Genomic DNA, 7,456 nt, shown 5'->3' with positions numbered 1-7,456 from the left:
GTCCTGCCAATGCCCCATGAATGGACTTAAGCAGATTCTTCTGCCCTTTGAGATGACTGTAGCCTTTTCAAAGCCTCTCAGCTCAGATTCTTGGCCCACAAAAATGGAAATAATAAATGTTATTTTAAACCATTGGGTTTGGGATAACTTGTTACATAGCAGTGGATAACTAATCCTGTTGTCCTGTCTTTATAATATACAACAGTTCCCAGCTTTTTTTTTTTTTTTTTTGGCCATGCTTGTTTCTGTATGGAAGATAGGGTTGTGTATATTGTTCAGTGGCACTGAAAGTTGGACCCAGAATCCCCTGGGAGCTGGCCCCAATTAAAAATTCAGACAAATATTAGCTTCCGGCCAAGATGGAGGTGTAGGTAGATACACTTTGCTTCCTCACACAACCAAAAGAAGGATAACAACCAATTTAAAAACAAAAACAACCAGAACTGCCAGAAACTCAAACTGTAAGGGAGTCAAACAACCAAGGAGTTAAAGAAGAAACATTCATCCAGACTGGTAGGAGGGGTGGATGGGCAGCCAGAGTGGAGAAGATGTGGGGCAATGTGGTGGCTGGTGGACTGGGCAGTCCCACATTTATGTGCAGATAAATGGGGAGGAATAACTGGGGAGAGAGATAGACCAGGGAACCCAGGGTTCCAGCATGGGCAAAAATAAAGCCTCAGAACCTCTGGCTGTAAAAACCTGTGGGTGCTGTAGCAGTGGGAGAAACTACCAGTCTCACAGTGGAGTCCATTGGAGGGGCCCATGGGGCCCTGGAATGTACACAAGCCCACCCACCTAAGAGCCAGCACTAGAAGGGCCCAATTTGGTTGTTGGTCATGGGGGAAGTGACTGAAAGTGGGGCAAGAGCCTAGCAAAAGGCATTGTTCTCTCTGACTCCCCACCTCACATATAGCACCACAACATAAAGCCAAGTGGGTTGCCCTGCCCTGGTGAATACCTAAGGCTCCACTCCTTACTATGTACCAGGTGTGCTGAAGCAAAGAAATATGGTTCAAATGAAAGAACAAATCAAAACTTCAGAAAAAGAAGTAAGCGACAAGGAGATAGCCAACCTATCAGATGCAGAGTTCAAAACACTGGTAATCAGGATGTTCAGAGAAATGATTGAGCACAGATACAAAATAAAGGAAGAAGTGAAAGCTATTCAAAATGAAATAAAGAAAAATATACAGGGAACCAACAGGGAAAGAAAGGAAACCAGGACTCAAATCAACGATTTGGAACAAAAGGAAGAAATAAACATTCAGCTGGAACAGAATATAGAAACAAGAATTCAAAAAAGTGAGTGGAGGCTTATGAACCTCTGGGACAACTTTAAATGTGCCAATAGCTGAATCATAGGGGTGCCAGAACGAGAAGAGGAAGAGCAAGATATTGAAAACTTATTTGAAAAAATAATGAAAGGAAACTCCCCCAATCAGGTGAAGGAGATAGACTTCCAGGAAGTCCAGGAACCTCAGAGAGTCCCAAAGAAGTTGGACCCAAAGAGGAACATGCCAAGACACATCATAATTAAATCACCCAAGATTAAAGATAAGGGGAGAATCTTAGAAGCAGCAAGAGAAAAGGAGAGAGTAACCTACAAAGGAGTACCCACAAAACTATCAGCTGATTTCTCAAAAGAAACTTTGCAGGCAAGAAGGGGCTGGAAAGAAGTATTCTAGATCATGAAAGGCAAGGACCTAAATCCAAGATTACTCTAGCCAGAAAATCTATCAGTTAGAATGGAAGGGCAGATAAAGTGCTTCCCAGATAAGGTCAAGTTAAAGGAGTTTATCATCACCAAGCCCTTATTATATGAAATGTTAAAGGGATTTATCTAATAAAAAGAAGATCAAAACTATGAACAGTAAAATGACAACAAACTCACAACTGTCAACAACTGAACCTAAAAAACAACAACCCTAGCTGGTGTGGCTCAGTGGATTGAGCGCCAGCCTGGGAATCAAATTGTCACTGGTTCCATTTCCAGCCAGGGCGCATGCCTGAGTTGCAGGCCACATCAGAGCCCCAGTAGGGGGCGCATGAGAGGCCACCACGCACTGATGTTTCTCTCCCTCTCTTCCTCCTTCCCTTCCCCTCTCTCTAAAAATAAATAAATTAAGTTAAAAAAAAACTCAGTAAACAACTAGAACAGGAACAGAATCACAGAAATAAAGATTACATGGAGAGTTATCAGTGGGAAGGGGGAGAGCGATAATGGGGGAAAAGTACAGGGAATAAGAAGCATAACTGGCAAGTACAAAATAGTCAGGGGGAGGCTAAGAATAGTATGGGAAATGGAGAAGCCAAAGAACTTATATGTATGACCCATGGATGTGAGCCATGGATGTGAACATTTCTGAGGGGAGGAATGTTAGAGAGAAGGGAAGTACAGGCAGAGGAAGATAAAGGGGAGAAAAAATGGGACAACTGTAATAGCATAATAAATAAAACATACTTTAAAAAATTCAGATGCATGGGCTCTTTGGGACCTAATGACTCAATGGATGGGGTCCAGGATTCTGTATTTATAGGAATCCCAGGGATTCTTTCATCCACTGAAATCTGGAATCAAAGATACTTGATTTGGAGACCTGGCTTTACCACTAGCTGTGGGGCAATGTGTGACCTCACGTATTTGAACCTCAGTTTTGTCATCTGTAAGAGATATTTCTCATAATGCTGCTCTCTTTCTGTCTCTTGATCCATGAATTTGATCTCTCTTTTGTGACAGAAAAAGAGATTGGATTGTAAGTCAAGTGAGGGGGAGCTGGGCCTAGGGATGGATGGTTTCACATATATCCTTGCATACTCACTGTTATATAAGCATGTACAAACTCAAGTCGTTGCAAGGGAGAGCCAACCTGGTTTTTCAGTTTGCCAAAGAGAAGTTTTTCTGCATGTTAATTTTCATATATCTAAGAAACAAACTACATTTATGGGAAAATCAGCTCAATTTTATATAAAATGTTGAAGAGTCAAAAAATTTTAGGAAATCTGAAACGTTAAACCCCCTTTGGGTTCTAAACTGTCCAGATTCTTTCTGCAAATTGGTATTGAGTCTATGTAATTTAATTGCTCTTCATTTTTGTGCCATATATTTCACATAGTCCCTGTTTTATTTATTTTTCCTAAATTTAGTGGCTTAAAACAACAGTTGTTTGTGATTTCTCATGGTTTCTGTGGTCAGAAATTCAGTCAGGCCACAGTAGGGATGGCTTGTCTCTGTTCCATCATGTTTGAGGTCTCAGCTAGAAGATTTAAAAGCTGGGGGCTAGAATCTAAATCTTCATTCACTCAAGTATGTGGCTATTAATGCTGGCTGTTAGGCTGAGGGCCTAGTCTGGGGCTTTAAGCCAGAAACCTACACATGGCCTCTGATGTGGCCTGCCTTCCTTACAACATGAAATCTGGGTTCCAAGGGCAAATGTCCAGAGAGCCACTTCTAACGACCTAGCCTCAGAAGTCACACATCACTTCTGCCACATTCTGGTTGTTACCGCTGACAGTATCAGTGGAAGCATAATCCATTAGTGTTCTGTGTTGCAAGAGAGTGCAAGTTAATAGTAATCACAAGCAATATCTGGGTGTACTTATAATAAAAAAAGGGACAGATATATTTAAATATATCAAACTTTAACCTTTTATTTTTATAGGTATTATGTTTTGTGACTTGTTTTTTTACTTTATTAATTTTTAAAATTATACTTTACTAATTATGCTATTACAGCTGCCCCAATTTTTCCCCCTTTTCCCCCCTCCGCCCAACATTCCCCACTCCCTCAGGCAATCCCTACACCATTGTTCTTTGGCAACTCCATTTCTATACTATACTTTACCTCCTTATGACTACTCTGTAACTAACAATTTGTACCTCTTTTTCAAAATGACTTTATTTATTTATTTATTTTTAGAGAGGGGAAGGGAGGGAGAAAGGGGGGGAGAGAAACATCAATGTGTGGTTGCCTCTCGTGCACTCCCTACTGGGGACCTGCCCCGGAACCCAGGCATGTGCCCTAGACTGGGAATTGAACCAGTGACCCTGTGGTTTGCGAGCTAGTGCTCAATCCACTGAGCCACACCAGCCAGGCTCCAATTTGTCCTTCTTAATCCTCTCACCTCTTCACCCATTCCCCCAGACTCCCTTCTGATCTGGCAACCGTCAGAACACTCTCCTTATCCATTATTCTGTCCCTGTTCTTCCTGTTTGCTTAGTTTGTTTTTTAGATTCAATAGGAACTCCCCTGTAGGTAACTGTTTTTCTCTCGCTATTTTTAAGATTCTTTATCTTTAACCTTTGGGATTTTACTTATGATGTGTCTTGGAGTGGACCTCTTTGTATCCATCTTGTTTGGGACTCTGTATGCTTCCTGGACTTGCATGTCTATTTCTTTCACCAGATTAAGGAAGTTTTCTTTCAGTATTTTTTTCAAATAGGTTTCCAATTTTTTTTTTTAGATTTTATTTATTTATTTTTAGAGAGAGGGGAAGGGAAGGAGAATGAGGGAGAGAAACACCAATGTGTGGTTGTCTCTCACATGTCCCCTACTGGAGACCTAGCCCACAACCCTGGCATGTGCCCTGACTGGAGATTGAACCAGCGAGCCTTTGGTTCACAGCCCACACTCAATCCACTGAGCTACACCAGCCAGGGCAAATTTCCAATTTTTTGTTCTTTTCTCTCCTCCTTCTGTCACCACTATGATGCAAATGTTGGAATGTTTGAAGTTGTCCCAGAGTCTGCTTACACTATCCTCATTTTTTAAGATTCTTTTTTCTTCTTGCTGTTCTGGTTGTTGTTGTTGTTGTTGTTGTTGTAGTTTTGGTTTCTTATGTTCCAAATCATTGATTTGATTCTTGGCTTCATCCACTCTACTGTTGTTTCCTTGTAAATTGTTCTTTATTTCAATTAATGTACCCTTCATTTCTGACTGGATCTTTTTTATGTTGTTGAGGACTTCACTAAGTTTTTTGAACATTCATGACTTGTTTTTGAAGGCTCTCTCTTAGCCATTTTTTATATACTTTAAAAACTTTATTTATATTTAAAACTCATTTGCTTTTAAAAGCATTAGCAAGAGAGAAAGAAAAACAGAAAAGGTATGGAGCAGAAGACCTGCCCCTTAGTAGTATTCAGTGGGAAGGTACAATTTTTGGTTTTCTGGAATTGAATGCTTAGTGTTTCTTTAAACAACAACAACAACAACACAAAAAAAGACAGTTCAAGGTCCCCCAAAGCCCATGGCTGTTCTATTACCCACATCTCACCAATAAAATGAGCACCAGAAAAAGAGAAAAGAGGACAAGAGAAACAAGAGTGGGGGCAGGTCCAGACAGGGGCAGTTTTCCCTGTGCAGTATTTTCAAATACCCTTTAAAGTATTTTTCTATGTTTTTTGCTTAGTAATTTTAGAGATCTCTTTTGTATTTAACACATTTTTAAAAAATGGTGTTAGAAAGGGATCTGCCTTATTTTAGGTTCCCAAGAAACAGTCCAAAATGAAAATTCTTGACCAAGTGACTGAGGAAATGTTCTCAGAGGAGAATGAGGTCATCAGGATAGGGTGGTGATGAAAAGCTGAGCAAAAATGTGCTCTCAGCTGGTGGTCACCAAGTTAGTTCTTCCTGGAGGCAAGAAATCTGCCATTTATACATCTCTGCCATTCAGTCACTGGCCAAGATCTGCCATGGAGTGCTGGGTAGTTCTCCAGAGGTGTGGGAAGCTGGTGGATGGGTGTACAGTTAGTAAAGGGACCTGGGGTGGTACTAACAGTTGCACTATAGTTCATCTTTGCACTTCTCTGATCTACTTGTTTTTCCCATGCAGTTCGCTCTATCCGCATACAGCTTCTGCAGGATTCTGATTGGTCACAATTTCTGGATAAACCTAGGGGAATTAGTTCTAGATCGTTAACTGATGTTTATCATGTCCTTCTTCTGCTGCTCACTCATCTACCCCTCCCCCTCCTCACCTTATACACTGGCTTTTCTCTGCTGGTCCCCATATCTTGCCTTGTGGTTGACCCAGGCCCTCATCCCTGAAGGGATGAGTCCCTAGTTATCATATTCTATCAGGCCATGGTCATAGTACTTGCCTACTTACAAACAAAACTTAGCATGAATATCTGGAGATGTCCTAATGGATTACCTGGGTGCTAAACATATTCCTGCCTTCCCCATCACATAGCAGCAGTTCTACCTCCTGGTGACGACCAGGGTTTATTATTTCTGGCTGTATGTCAAGTCCTTTCCTTGCCTGCTGGTCTATTGACAAAAGGAGACCAAAGTGATTAGGGGATAGGTGTAGTTCAAAAGTCACTGGGACTCTAGCCATGGCCCCAGTGGAAATACCCACACCCACCATGGGAATTAGGACCTCTACACCCTCAGGGTCTGAAGTTGGGGGGCTGGAAGCATAGGTTCCCTGGGGAGGTCACTGGCAATGATGGTAAGCAGAGTCACTTCTGCTTCTATTCCTTTGCTCCCAGACTCATGTACCTATGTCTGGGGCACAGCATTTAAAACAGCCATTGGTTTAAGGTGTGTGCCTCATCCCGAAGGTTGGTGCTGCATCCTCTCCATGTTGTTTTCTCAGCTGTGCTTCCTGAGGCTGATCTACCACCTCAAGTGGCCAGCAGGTTCTTGATGGTGCAGCAAATTGTAGTGTGTCCACCACCACATTTCCTTTGCCACAAAGTGGGTTCCTGGATATGAGGGAGGAGGAGGCAGTTGTGAGTCAGCAGCCAACACTCATACCAGCATGGGGATAGGTGCACTGAGAGCAGAGGGGATCGGGATCTGGGTGGGACACCCGCTGCATGCATCACAGGGTCTAACTTAAAATTTTCCATATAATCTTGCAGCCATACCAAGACCCTTCATTTTAATATTTTATCCTTATCCTCCCTCATTTGAAATGTCCCTTTTATCACACCCTAAATCCCTGTGTATACATGGGTCTATTCCTGGTCTTTCTGTTCTGTTCTATTGACCTACTAGCCTGGTTCTGTGCCTCTATCACTCAGTATTTAATTCAGTACAGTTTTGGGGAGTTTTGGTTATTTGGTAGGATCCAATTATCTGATTACACTCTTCATGTGTCACTTCTTTGGGAAATTCAGGTTACACAATGGTAATGCAGTATGTAATTGCTGGATGGAATACAGCCCTGCTGGCTCTAATTGCACTTTCTCCCAATTTTAAAACCAATGCCCCCAACCTGCTCCCCATCAGACTCTGCTTCTGGTACAGGGGTCATTACACCTTTTCCTCTGGCCCTCCTTGTTAAGGCTATGGTTGCTCAGGAGTAAAAGCGAAGCTGGGTTAGATTCCAGAGAGATTGCCAAGGGCCAAGTTGGGACTAGGTTAGGACACCAGTGGGGGTATAGGTGCATTGGGCAGCACACTGTCTGACCTGATCTGTGTTTCCCATTTGGTCCTCATGGTGTTCAACT

The sequence above is a fragment of the Phyllostomus discolor genome, chromosome 3 (genome assembly GCF_004126475.2).
Source record: "Phyllostomus discolor isolate MPI-MPIP mPhyDis1 chromosome 3, mPhyDis1.pri.v3, whole genome shotgun sequence".
NCBI classification, from domain to species: domain Eukaryota; kingdom Metazoa; phylum Chordata; class Mammalia; order Chiroptera; family Phyllostomidae; genus Phyllostomus; species Phyllostomus discolor.
This window is presented reverse-complemented; position numbering follows the sequence as displayed.